Genomic DNA, 12,873 nt, shown 5'->3' with positions numbered 1-12,873 from the left:
TGGGATCAAGGAGTGGTCAGCTCTTAAAGGCACATACAGTTAGTTTCTGTACCTTGGGCACAGGCATCATCCACTAATGGCATGGCTGTCCTGTTTATACTAGATAGCCTCAGGAGTTGACTTCTGTAGCTTGACGTCTGGATTGTATACAGTAATTGTGGGAATCAGTACATGATAGTCCTGCTGGTATAAGATATTCCTCTTCATATAAGGGAAATTCTACAGAGGTCAGCTTGTTCTTGTAAGAGGGAGAGATAATTTGTCTCACTTGACCCACTCATTAGTTATTGCCAGAGATAGGGTCTTTGGGCTGGGGGGAGATATGGTCCTTTGGTGGGGGAGGGGGTCTAAGTACCCCATCATTATGAGCTTTGTAGCTCTTCAATCTTCATTTTAGGAAAGTTGTAAAAACAAAAAACACTCAAAAGTAAGAGTCTATGATAAAGTGTGCATGGTCTTAGGAAACAAAGATTTCAGGGCCATATATTCTATGTTTTCTTACTGTTACTGTTTAATGTAAAGGATATTATTTTCTCAACTATTTGTAATTTTAAAAATAGCAGCCATCTGTGTTTATACATAGTATTTATAGTTCCTCTAGGTAGATTTATTTATATGGGGAGGGTGGAGGGGTTGAAGAGGTTACCCATAAAGAAGGTTAGGGCTGCTCTGGAGACCCCAAAATACCAAAACACCGGGTCCCGCCGAATGGATTCTATTCAAGTCCTCTCAGCCAAAGGAAAATAAAGTTTATTAAAAGTTCGTTTGTATTGGACACAGAGTAAATCTATGGCTCTCTCACACCACATGGAGGGAAGATGGGATCTTATGTATAGAAAGGTTGTGGGAGGAATCTAGGGGTGGTCTAGAGGAGGAGTTTGGGGAGGGTCTTCTGGAGAAGTCAGATAAGGTCAAGGAGTGATTAAAGGTGGGAAGTTGCTGGAGGCTACCTGGAGACTACAGACAATGGTGGGCTAGTCCAGTTCAAGGGTGGATTGATATTTTCATAGGCTCAAGGGTGAGAAGTAGATGGACAATGGAGGGCTAGGCTAGTAACAGGGGTCTGGGCCCAGCCAAAATGTAAGGCTTATGGCCTCATGCAAATGCCTCATCAAATGGGACGATTTAATCAGAGTTCAAGGGGGGTTCCCAGAGCTGTACCTCATCATTCCCCCCTCAAACAAATGGGACCCAAATTCCTTTGGGGTAAAGAGTGAAGGTCTCAGCTTCTGGAAGTGCTTCCTGCTAGCAAGGGGCATACAGCTGTCCCTGCCTCTCTGGGTCCTGTTCAGACTTCACATTCAAGGGGTCAGACTCCGGAACCTGGACGATGCCAGGTCCAGTGGGCTGGAGAACTTCAACTGGAGATTCAGTTGGAGATTTGCATAGCCTTAGTGGTCATCCAGATTGATGGCTTGAACCCTGGAGGAGACAAACCTGGCAAGGAGGTTAAGCAAACAAAGACCAAACAGGCACAAAAAAAATAGAGAAAAGACAATTTCCCTGGTATAAAAGACAATTTTTCTGGTTAGAATTAAAGATGACTACAGCAAGGCCAAAAGGAAAAAGAGCCTTCACCTCACCAGGGGTGCATTCCTACAATTGATTTTAGGGCCTTCTTTCATTATTTTTCCCATTCATTTCATTCATCCCATCCCTTTCATTCATTTTTCCCATCTCTTATCCCCTTTAAGAATAAATGTGTAGGGGCGGCCAGGTAGCATATCGAGTAAGAGCACGGGTTCCAGAAGACCTGGAGATCGAATCCCGGGCTCAGACACTTAGCACCCACCCAGAAACACCTGACTGTGTAACCTTGAGCAAGTTACTCAACCCCGATTGCTTAAAAAAAAAAAAGAATAAATGTGTAATTTCATTTCCTTACTGCATTATGAGAAATGAGACATCTCAGAGGGACTTCCGGGGTAGCAGTATCCATATTAAACTTCTACCTGTCTTGTCTTCAGTCATTTCTCCATTACTTTATAAACCAGAAACCACAGGTATTGACATCTGTGTAAAATTGGTTTCAACCTTGAAAGAAAGATCACTCTTCATAGTAAACTGGGAAGTGATTCCAAATGAGACCCTGCTATTTTGCTGTCAATAATAATAACTGTTGTAAAGAGAATAAGAGCGAGACCGAGATCTGGGCTTTAGATAAATTTAGATGTGGATTTATTGTTGAAGCATTTGACTGCCTGGAATATACACTCAAATCAGGTAATCCTTAATTAAGATACAGGAAATGCTTATAAAGGCAAAAACCACAAAAACCACAATTGGGGAGGGGAGCTAGTGTAAGCAATGATATACAGAAGCCAAGAACAGCCATTGTTTGGATCTATGGCTCAGGGCTAACTTGGGAAACATGTCGCAAGGGTACAGGGTGGAGGGAACAGGGGTGTGGAATTTCCTGAACAGGGTGGGGTTATGGAACAGGTCAGGGTCGTGTTCTGGGTAAAGGGTGTGGGGGACCCTGCTTGGTCAGCATCCCAGAACAGGGTGGTCTCTTACATAGGATAGACTTGTCTCATGATCTTTATACAGAATTGCACCATAATCCTTATACAAAATGCTGCTTCAAGGCTTACTGATTTAGGGAAGTACTAACTAAGGGAAAGATAAGGGAGCAGGGGACTATGCCTTGGGTGAGTCACTCTACCCAGGACTACGCCTTTAAGCTGTTACAATAAGTTACAGGATTTAGGATGGAGACAAAGACAAATATAAAGGGGCTTAATGGTGGTGGGCTCCAAATCAGGTGGCATGTGATTTGGGTTACCTTACAACATAGCTACCATTTATCCAGAACTTTAAGGTTTTCAAAATACTTTACAAACATTTGTCTCCTTTACCCCCCTGCACAACAACCCTGGGATTATCTCTATTTTACAGATGAGGAAACAGAGGCATACAGCAATTAAAACTTGCCAAGGGTCATACAGCTAATAAGTGTCTTAAGGCAGAATTTGAACTCCGGTCTTCTGGTCCCTTTGCCATGTAGATGCCAGATAACACCTTGCTTTGGATGAAAGGAGATAGAGAAAGCAAAGTAGCACAGACAGTGAATTAGGAATCACAAATCTTGTTCTGCTGATGTTCTATTGCAGAGGTTCCTAAACTTATTTTTCCTACTGCCCCCTTCTAAAAAAGAAATTACTCAGCACCCCCTTGGGAACCTATTTTCTTTAACCCTTTAATGATTTTTTTTTGAAATTTATATCATTTTAAAAAATGACATATTGCATTTAATAATTTATTATACATTTGTGGGTTCTTTTCCCTGCATTGAAATTTTGATGATGAAATATTGTGTCATGTAATCATATGTACGGTATGACTTGTTCACAATAAATCATTACATACACATATTCCTGCTGATGCATGCTGAACTTCCCAGCAATGTACAACATGCTCATCTGCTAACACTTGCTTGTTAAGATCTGTCAGTGGACTTGATCACTGATGGGTTATAACTTGTATTTTATGTGTTTATTTGGAAAATAACAATCACTATGACTTAACTGTGTTACACAACAGATGAAACAGGTACAAATGGTTTTTCAAAATTTTCTTTTCTTCTTTCCTTTTGCTTCCACCACCTCCTTCCTCCTTCCTTCCTTTCTACTTTTTTCTTTTTCTTTCTTCACAAAATCTTAAACACAGTTTACTCTGAAGCTCATAGATTGGATCACAATGAGTCTCTGCCCAAGCTCTGTTGAGGGTTAGGGGTGCTCAAGACACCAAAATAACAACACGCTAGGTCCTGCCCAATGAATTTGACTCAGGCCTTCTCTCAGCCAAAGAAAAACAGAGTTTATTGAAGATTCACCATAATGGCTAGACTCTTAAGGAGCCTCTGTATCAGTGACACTTGCATTGGACAAGTGGGCCAGAATAATCTGACACAGAGGAGTCAGATGGGTCTTACATACACAAAGGTTGTGGGAGGAATCTAGAGGTGGTCTAGAGGAGGAGTTTTGGGAGGGTCTTCAGGAGGAGTCAAATGAGGTCAGACTCCAGTAATGCAAGATTAAGGGTAGGAAGTAGCTGGAGGCTACCTTGGAGATGACAGACTATGAAGGGCTAGGCTAGTTTAAGGGTAACAGAATTGGGCATAGATATTTTGGGAGGATCAAAGGTGGAAAGTAGCTAGAAAAGCTTATGGCCTCAGGCAAATGCCTCATGTGGGAGAACTCAAAGGGGTTCCCAGAGCCTGTACCTGATCAGCTACACTTAATGCCTGTGTTTTGGACCCTCCAGGTTTATAGTGAATGTCAATGGTAACTGTTTCTCTTTGGAACAACAATCTTGAGGGTCTTCCCCTCCCAGTTTGATTTTTTCTTTTTTTTCTAATTAAAGGGGCCATCCCTTGACTCCCTTCTTAAAGAGGCCTATTCATTGAACAGGTGTTAACTTCACTATAAGTGAGTACCTAAAAAGACCTTAGCCTAAAAGGGTCAGGGTCTCCCATTGCATCCTGGCCCATCTCAAGTCATCTTGTTGAATATCTGGCCACTGGATTCATATGACTTTTGGAGGAGAAAGTGAGGCTGGTGACCTACCTCACTTAGTCAACATCAACTGCAAGTCATGTCATCATTTCCCTGATGTCATGGTCTTCTTTGAAAATGATGAACAAACACATAACAACAATAATAACCATCCGTTATTTTTATCCAAAGCCCCCCAGTTGCACCTGAGACTACTACTGCTCCCCTACCCTTATCGTTCAGCACCCCTCCTCAGGGGATTGTATCACATACTTTGGGAACCTATGTATAACTGGTACCTATTTGGGTAGAATGGAAAGAGAACTGGATTGGAAACCAGAGGACCTGGTTCTGATGGGGTATAGCCTCTGGGAACCACCTTGAACCTTCCTTGAATCTTCCCACTTCCACTTGATCTGAGGCCAAAAGCCTTCCATTATTGCTAGGCCCAAATGTCTATTACTCTTAACCTAATCTAGTCCTCCTTTCTTTGGTTATTTCCTACTCTTGATCCTATTAAAATATCTATACCTAAATTTGTTACCCTTAAACTGTCTTAGTCCTCCATTGTCAGTCATCTCCAGATAGCCTTCAGCTATTTCCCCTCCTTAATCCAATTCCTGGGAATCTGACCTCTAGTCACCCCATTCTCATCAAGCTCCTCTCCGGACACCTCTTCTCATCACCCCAGACTACTAGACCACTCCTAAATCCCTCCCACAGTCTTTCTGTATCCATCTTACCTCCATGAAGGCTCTCAGATTCAATGCAGCTCATCTAGCAAATGCTCAGGCTCCTGAAGAGTCTACCCAATATGGCAAATCTTTTTTTTTTTTTTAAGCAATCGGAGTTAAGTAACTTGCTCAAGGTTACACCGACAGTTATTTCTGGATGTGGTGCTGAGTATCTGAGCCCGGATTTGATCCAGGTCATCCCGACACTGGAGCCAGTGCTCTTACTCGCTGAGCCACCTGGCCGCCCCTAAGCAATTGGGGTTAAGTAACTTGCTCAAGGTTACACAGCCAGGTGTTTCTGGGTGGGTGCTAAGTGTCTGAGCCCGGGATTTGATCTCCAGGTCTTTTCAACACTGGAGCCAGTGCTCTTACTCTCTGTGCTACCTGGCCGCCCCCCAATATGGCAAATCTTTAATAAACTTTGTTTTACTTTGGCTGAGAGAAGGCTTGAGTAGAATTCATTGGGCAGGACTTGGCATGTTGGTATTTTGGGGTCTCGAGCACCCCTAAACCCCAAACCTCAACAGTTCCAAATTCAGGTTCTGTCTTTTATTGCTTATGTTATCTTAAGTCACAATTTTCTGGACCTTGATTTCCTCATCTGTAATATAATGAGGGTGTATTAGATGACCTTTAAGGCACCTACCCGTGTTTCCCCGATAATAAGACCTATCCCGAAAATAAGCCCCCCCTTACTATGTAAGATTCCTCTAAAATAAGCCCTCCCCCGAAAATAAGCCCTATTGAGATTGCTACTGTAGTGAAGGTGATCCCCTGCGCTACATGCTACATTACGGTACCCTCTGTATGCACCGTTCCCCCTCCCCCCCCCGGGTGAAACGCACGCCACGCTCCGAGCTGCATCCAATCAGAGCTGCAGCAGTGAGTGCGTCATCCTGTTCTTCCCCAGTGATTTGCTTGCTGGCGCCATTGAGAGCAGTGCCATGGAGGAGAGCTGAGGCAGGACAACATAAAAACCTGGTATGTAAGCGGGAGTGAGGGGGCATGATGGAGGATAAAAAGGGCATGATGGAGGAAAAAAAGAAGAACTCAGGGGGCATGATGGAGCGAAAAGAAGGACTGATGGTCATAATTTTATTATTCTGTCTGTTTTGACCCCCAGACATGAGTACAAAAAGGAAGAGCTACGTTATACTGTTGAGTATAAGAAAGCAATTGTAGAGGAGTCACATGGCAAGAATCTTGCAGTTTTCTGTAAAGAAAAACTTTTGGATCTTCGAATGGTCAGAAAATGGAGAGCAGATTATAATAACCTCCATCAACAGGTGGATGAGGGAAAAGGGAAAAAGCGCAGGTCTGGATCAGGTCGGCAGCCCTTATATCCTGACTTGGAGATCCTCATTGGTGAATGGATTGCTGACAGGAGAGCAAAGGCCTTGGTTGTGTGCAGGGCTGATATTCAAGCATTTGCCCTTTCAATGGCACCAGAGTTTGAAATGGTCTCAGAGGGATTCAAAGCATCACAACACTGGCTGGATGGTTTCCTTCAAAGGTATGAACTGTCCCTAAGAAGATCAACAACACTGTTTAAGCTGGAAGATGCTGAAGTTATTAAACGTGCACTTGCATTCAGGTCCTTTATTGATAGGATTGACATTTCCAAGTACCAAACCTGCAATATGATTGCTATGGATGAAACTGCAGTGTTTATGGGACAAGGATCTCAAACAACAATTCATCACAGGGGTACAACATCAATCTACATTCCCACCACTGGCTATGAAAGTGCATGGGTCACCTGTGTTTTGGCAATTCGTTTGGATGGAAAGAAAGCCACACCTCTAATCATCAGTAAGGGCAAGAAAGATAAGATTGAATGTGTATCTGGCATTTACGTTCTTGAAACTGAAAAAGCGTGGTGTACACAAGGCGTTATAAGAAAGTGGGTTGATTTAATGCTGCCACTTGTTATGTGAGGTAACCAAAGAGGTCTGATAGTCTGGGATTCAGCCAGCACTCACTGCGCTAAAGAAATGAAGAACTTCCTTGCAGAGAGAAGAATAGATCAAGTAATGATTCCTGCAGGAATGACTGCCTATCTCCAGACCCTTGATATTGCAATAAACAAGCCATTCAAGGACCATTTGCGCATGGAAGTCAATGACTACATTGAAAATAGAATGGAAAGAAATCAGCGTGGAAACTTTGTGGAGCCCTGTCTGCAAGAAGTCGTGACTTGGGTGAAGAAGTCATGGGATAAAATTACTGACAGCTGTGTCACCAAGGCACTACGAGCAGGTTACCTGGACAATACATATTCATTTAAAGAGAGCTATATTGCTGGACCTGACAGATTGGGTCCACTTCTTCTGAAGGAAATGGAGGCGCAAGACATCCAGGACGGAATTCAGGGTATGGACACTTATGACGATGTTGTTGAAGAAGATATTATTGAATAAAGGTACATTTTTTTTGTTCACATTTACCTGTTTATTAAAATTGCTGTCAATGTTCATTAAAATAAGCCCTCCCCTGAAAATAAGCCCTCTGGTGTTTTTCTGTCCAAAAAAAATAATAAGACAGTGTCTTATTATTGGGGAAACACGGTACCTGAGAAGTTTCCACCTCACACACATCTAGTTAATAGAAACTTAAGTCTGGGGTCTAGGCAATCTATTATTAAATCTTTGAGAAGTCATCACTTCTATCCCACTCATGTGTTTACCCTATCATCTTCATCATCTTCACTTGTAGGCAAGGATTTATGGGAGCCAGCTCAGACAGCTGATTGTTAAATTTTTCAGTCTGAAGACTTACTTGGAAAATCAGCAAAGGCTACAAATCAGGGCTTGATTTATTATCTTGTTGATTGTCTAAACTTAAAAAAGTAATAGAGAAAATATTAATAGTTCCAATTAACTTAAAAATGTGTCCTTTGTACTTTTTTTTTTCAGAAAGTCATTTGTTAAACTTTTAACCCAAATTTTTAACTTGTTAAACTCTGGCTTCTCCTCCAGGTCTTATTCTAAGACAAGACTTCCAAGGTATTTGAAGGGGTAAGTGGGATGAACCAGTAGGGAATAACTTTTGGGTCAGTAGTTATACTCCTTACCTCAGCTGAATGCAGCTGAGATGGTTTGAGTACAGGGCTTCAGATTGCCTGAAGGAAAATGAACCCAGTTAAAACTGTTAATACAGGACGGCTAGGTGGCACAGTGAAATAGAGCACCGCCCAAGCTCAAATCCGGCCTCAGACACTGGACATACACTTACCTTAGGCAAGTCACTTAACCCCAACTGACCTGCCCTTTCCCCTCCCAAAAAAACCCCAAACTGTTAACAGAATTTTACTGAGCCAGTCTCTAATCTGGGAATGATGAAACAGAGCAGACCAGAGACAAAGTGCCAGTAATTAAGTAGTAGATTAATTAATTAGTTTCATTATGAGGAAAAGATTTGCAAATTGGGAGTTCTGATCAGAATTCCACCATGCTGTATCGAAGGCAGAGATTTTATACATAAATTACAAGTGGGAAGGGAGAGGACAAGGTGGATTACAAACAACATTTCCAGGGCCTGAGTGGTTTCCCATGACCTGAGTGGTTTCCCATGACAAGCCCACCAGTCCACAATACAGGTGTTCTGGAGTCCTGTGGGAAGAGTATTGTTTCACCTCTCTGGAGGTCATTACCTGGTGGGGCACAGGGCCAGAGCTCTTCAACAGGAACAGGTTCTTCAGTCTTTGATTAGTGTCACTGAAGGTACACAGGCACAAGAATTCAGTGATTGTGAGAGCATTGTCAAGAGTCTGATTAATCATTTCAAGCTGCATTGTAAGCTTCTGACTCAAAAGCCTTTAGAGGCAGCTCTGAAAAATCTAAATTATTAGTATATTCATTACACATATCATATCAATTAAAATGAAAAACATAATTTGCAAAAGAGAGCACCACTACTAAGCCTCCCCCAGCCTTCCCAATGGGCTTTTGGTTGTTACGTAAAACAACTTATGACACTGCTTCTCCAGGCTGTGCCTCTAATGAGACTCCCTTGCTATTGAAGTGTATTTAACCCTTCCATATTTGTGCCCATCTTGAGCACTCTTGCACCCTGGTTCTACCTGGTGCCACTGGAGTGCAATTCTCATTCCTCAGAAGACCCTAGTTTTTGATATTTTGGCAGTTTTCTTTATTTCAGATTGACTCTCCATTCTTATTTTGTCTGTGCCACAGTCACTTACTCTTTATTCTTTCTGCTTCATTCATCTTTTTTCTCCTAACTTGAGCCATTGGGTTTTGGTATTTTGTATTTAAGTCATTAAGTCTGTCTTAACCATTCCTTAAAAGACAACTAATAAAATGGCTATGAACTTCTTGGCATATGTGTTAGAAATGTATTTAGTCTAGGAATAAACAATACTTGTTGGAGAGGCAGGAAGGTTTTCATTACCTTTATTTTACATTTATTCTTTTTTTTTGTTTCTTTTTAAATTTCTTTTTAGTTTTCAACATTCATTTCCACAAGATTTTGAGTTACAAATTTTTTCCCCATCTTTCCCCTATCTCCCACCCCAAGATAGAAAGCATCCTGAATACCCCTTCCCCCAATGTGCTTTCTCTTATATCCTCTCCCATGCCCCTTTAACTTTTTAGTAGGGCAAGATGGATTTCTATAGCCCAGTGCCTGTATATCTTATTTCCCAGTTGCATGTAAAAATTTTTTTTTTCTTTTTTGGAGGGCAATTGGGGTTGTGACTTTCCCAAAGTCAAACAGCTAGTAAGTGTGTTGTGTCTGAGGTCAAATCTGAACTCAGGTCTTCCTGACTCCAGGGCCAGTGCTCTATTCACTGTGCCACCTAGCTGCCCCATAAAAACAAAAACCACAATTTTTTAAACATTTGTTTTGAAAACTTTGATTTCCAGATTCTTTCCTTTCTTCCCTCCTCACCCACCCTGACTGGGAAGATAAGCAATTTGATATAGGTTGTACATGTGTAGTTACGTAAAACGTTTCCAATAGTAGTTATATTGTGAAAGACTAACTATATTTCCCTCCATCCTATCCTGCCCCCCTTACTCTATTACTCTATTTTCTTCTTTGACCCTGTCCCTTTTCAAAAGTGTGTGTTTCTAACTACCCTCTCCCTCAATCTGCCCTCCCTTCTATCAATCCTCCTTTTATCCCCTTCCCCCCTACTTTCCTATAGCATAAGATACCCAAATGAGTGTGTTTGTAATTATTTCCTCCTTAAACCAAATTCAATGAGAGCAAAGTTGACCCATTCCCTTCCACTTTCCTGCTCTTCCCCTTCATTGTAACAGTTTTCTCTTGCCTCTTTCATATGAGATACTTTACCCTATTCTACCTCTCCCCATCTCCTCTCATTATATTCCTCTCTCATCTCTTAATTTTATTTTTTAGATATCATCCCTTCCTATTCAATTGATCCTGTGCCTCTGTCTATGTATACATGTACACATACATACACACACTCACATATGTATTTATACACACATATACCCTCCTATAACACATATATATGTATGTCGGCATATATGTACATATATATTCCCTTCAACTATCCTCACACTGAGAAAAGTCTCATGAGTTACAATTATCTTTTTTCCATGTAGGAATGTAAATAGTTCAACTTTAATAAGTTGCTCATAATTTCTTTTTCCTGTTTACCTTCTCATGCTTCTCTTGCTTCTTGTATTTGAAAGTCAAATTTTCTGTTCAGCTCTGTTTTTTTTTTCATCAAGAATACTTAAAAGTCCTCTATTTCATTGAATGACCATATTTTCCCCTGAAGCATTATACTCAGTTTTTCTGGGTAGGTGATTCTTGGTTTTAATTCTACCTCCTTTGACCTCCTGGAATATCATATTCCAAACCCTTCTATCCCATAGTGTGGAAGCTGCTAGATCTTGTGTTATCCTGATTGTGTTTCCACAATACTCAAATTGTTTTTTCCTGGCTGCTTGTAATATTTCCTCCTTGACCTGGGAACTCTGGAATTTGGCTATATTAAGAGGCGATTGGTGAATTCTTTCAATTTCTATTTTGCCCTCTGGTTCTAGAACATCAGGACGATTTTGCTTAATAATTTCTTGAAGGATGATTTCTAGGCTCTTTTTTTGATCATGGCTTTCAGATAATCCAATAATTTTAAAATTATCTCTCCTGGATCTATTTTCCAGGTCAGTGTTTTTTTCCAATGAGATATTTCACATTGCCTTCTCTTTTTTCATTTGTTTGGATCTGTTTAATAGTATCTTGATTTCTCATAAAGTTCTTAGCTTCTATTTGCTCCATTCTAATTCTGAAGGAATTATTCTCTTCAGTGAGTTTTTGAAATCCCTTTTCCATCTGGGCAATTTGGCTTTTTAAGGCATTCTTCTTATTGGCTTTTTGTGCCTCTTTTGCTATTTGAGTTAGTCTACTTTTTTTTTTTTAAAGCATTGGGGTTAAGTAACTTGCCCAAGGTTACATGGCCAGTTTTGTGTGTGTGTGTGTGTGTGTGTGTGTGTGTTAAGTATCTGAGGCTGGAACCGATCCCAGATCCTCCCGACTCTGGGGCCAGCATTCTTACTCACTTCGCCACCTAGCCTCCCCTTTTCATGATTTTCTTGACTCATTCTCATTTCTCTTCCCAATTTTTCCTCCACTTCTCTAATTTGATTTTCAAAATCCTTCTTGAGCTCCTCCATGGCTGTAACCAATTCAATTTTTTCTTGAAAGCTTTTGATGCAGGAGTTTTGACTTTGTTGACTTCTTCTGGTTTCATATTTTGATCCTCTTTGTCCCCAAAAAAGGATTCTATGGTCTGATTATGCTTCCTCTGCTTGCTCATCTTGCCAGCCAATTATTTGACTTTTGAGCTCTTTGCCACTGTAGAACTTTGTTTCCAGAGTGGAGAGAGCTATGTCTCAAATTGCTGGAGTTTTTGCAAATGTTGTCAGAGGTCTGAGGAGGGTGCCCTCTTTAGAGACACCCCAAGCTCTGGCACAATGCCACACAACCCAGGACCACCACACAAGAACGCGATCCAAATCCAAGGAGGTCAAAGCAAAAACAATTACCCTCTGAATGATTGCTTGGTCCCCCTGCAATCCGCAGACCAGGAGCTTTGGAGGCAGCCATGGGGCAGCAGCTGCGGCCACTGGGATTCTGCCACCTCTTGCCCCAGGTGCAGGAGCCAGGCAGCACTCTTTTGTCACCTGGTTCCAAAAGAGATCCCCACTGACTTTTTACTTTCTCTTTGGCATTTATGGGTTGAGAAGTCTGGAAACCACCACAGCTGCTGGTGTTTCACTCTCCTGAAGTCTGCTCTGGCCAGTCTGTGCCACTGGTTGGGACTGCCCCAGGTCTCAGACTGTGCGGCTCACGCAAGACTTGGCTCCATCCCCAGTGTGATGTGATAGACCCTTCCTGTCAGCCTGCTGGACTGCCTTCAGCGGGAGATTTGGTTCTCTCTGTCACTTTGTGGGTTCTGTAGCTCTAAAATTTGTTTAGAGTTATATTTTACAGGTATTGGAGATGGTTGGAGCAGGAGCTCATGCCAAGTTCCTGCCTCTACTCTGCCATCTTGGCTCCTACATTTATTCTTTCCTGAATAAATGGGTAGCCTCTTTAAAAGACTACAGAGAATCAGACAAATGCAAGCCTTTTATGCTGTTTCC

The sequence above is a fragment of the Petaurus breviceps genome, unplaced genomic scaffold (genome assembly GCF_028583685.1).
Source record: "Petaurus breviceps papuanus isolate PSGF00001 unplaced genomic scaffold, PetGlider_PUasm1.0 90667, whole genome shotgun sequence".
Lineage (NCBI taxonomy): Eukaryota > Metazoa > Chordata > Mammalia > Diprotodontia > Petauridae > Petaurus > Petaurus breviceps.
The sequence above is the reverse complement of the archived record's forward strand: the minus strand, read 5'-3'. Positions refer to the sequence as shown.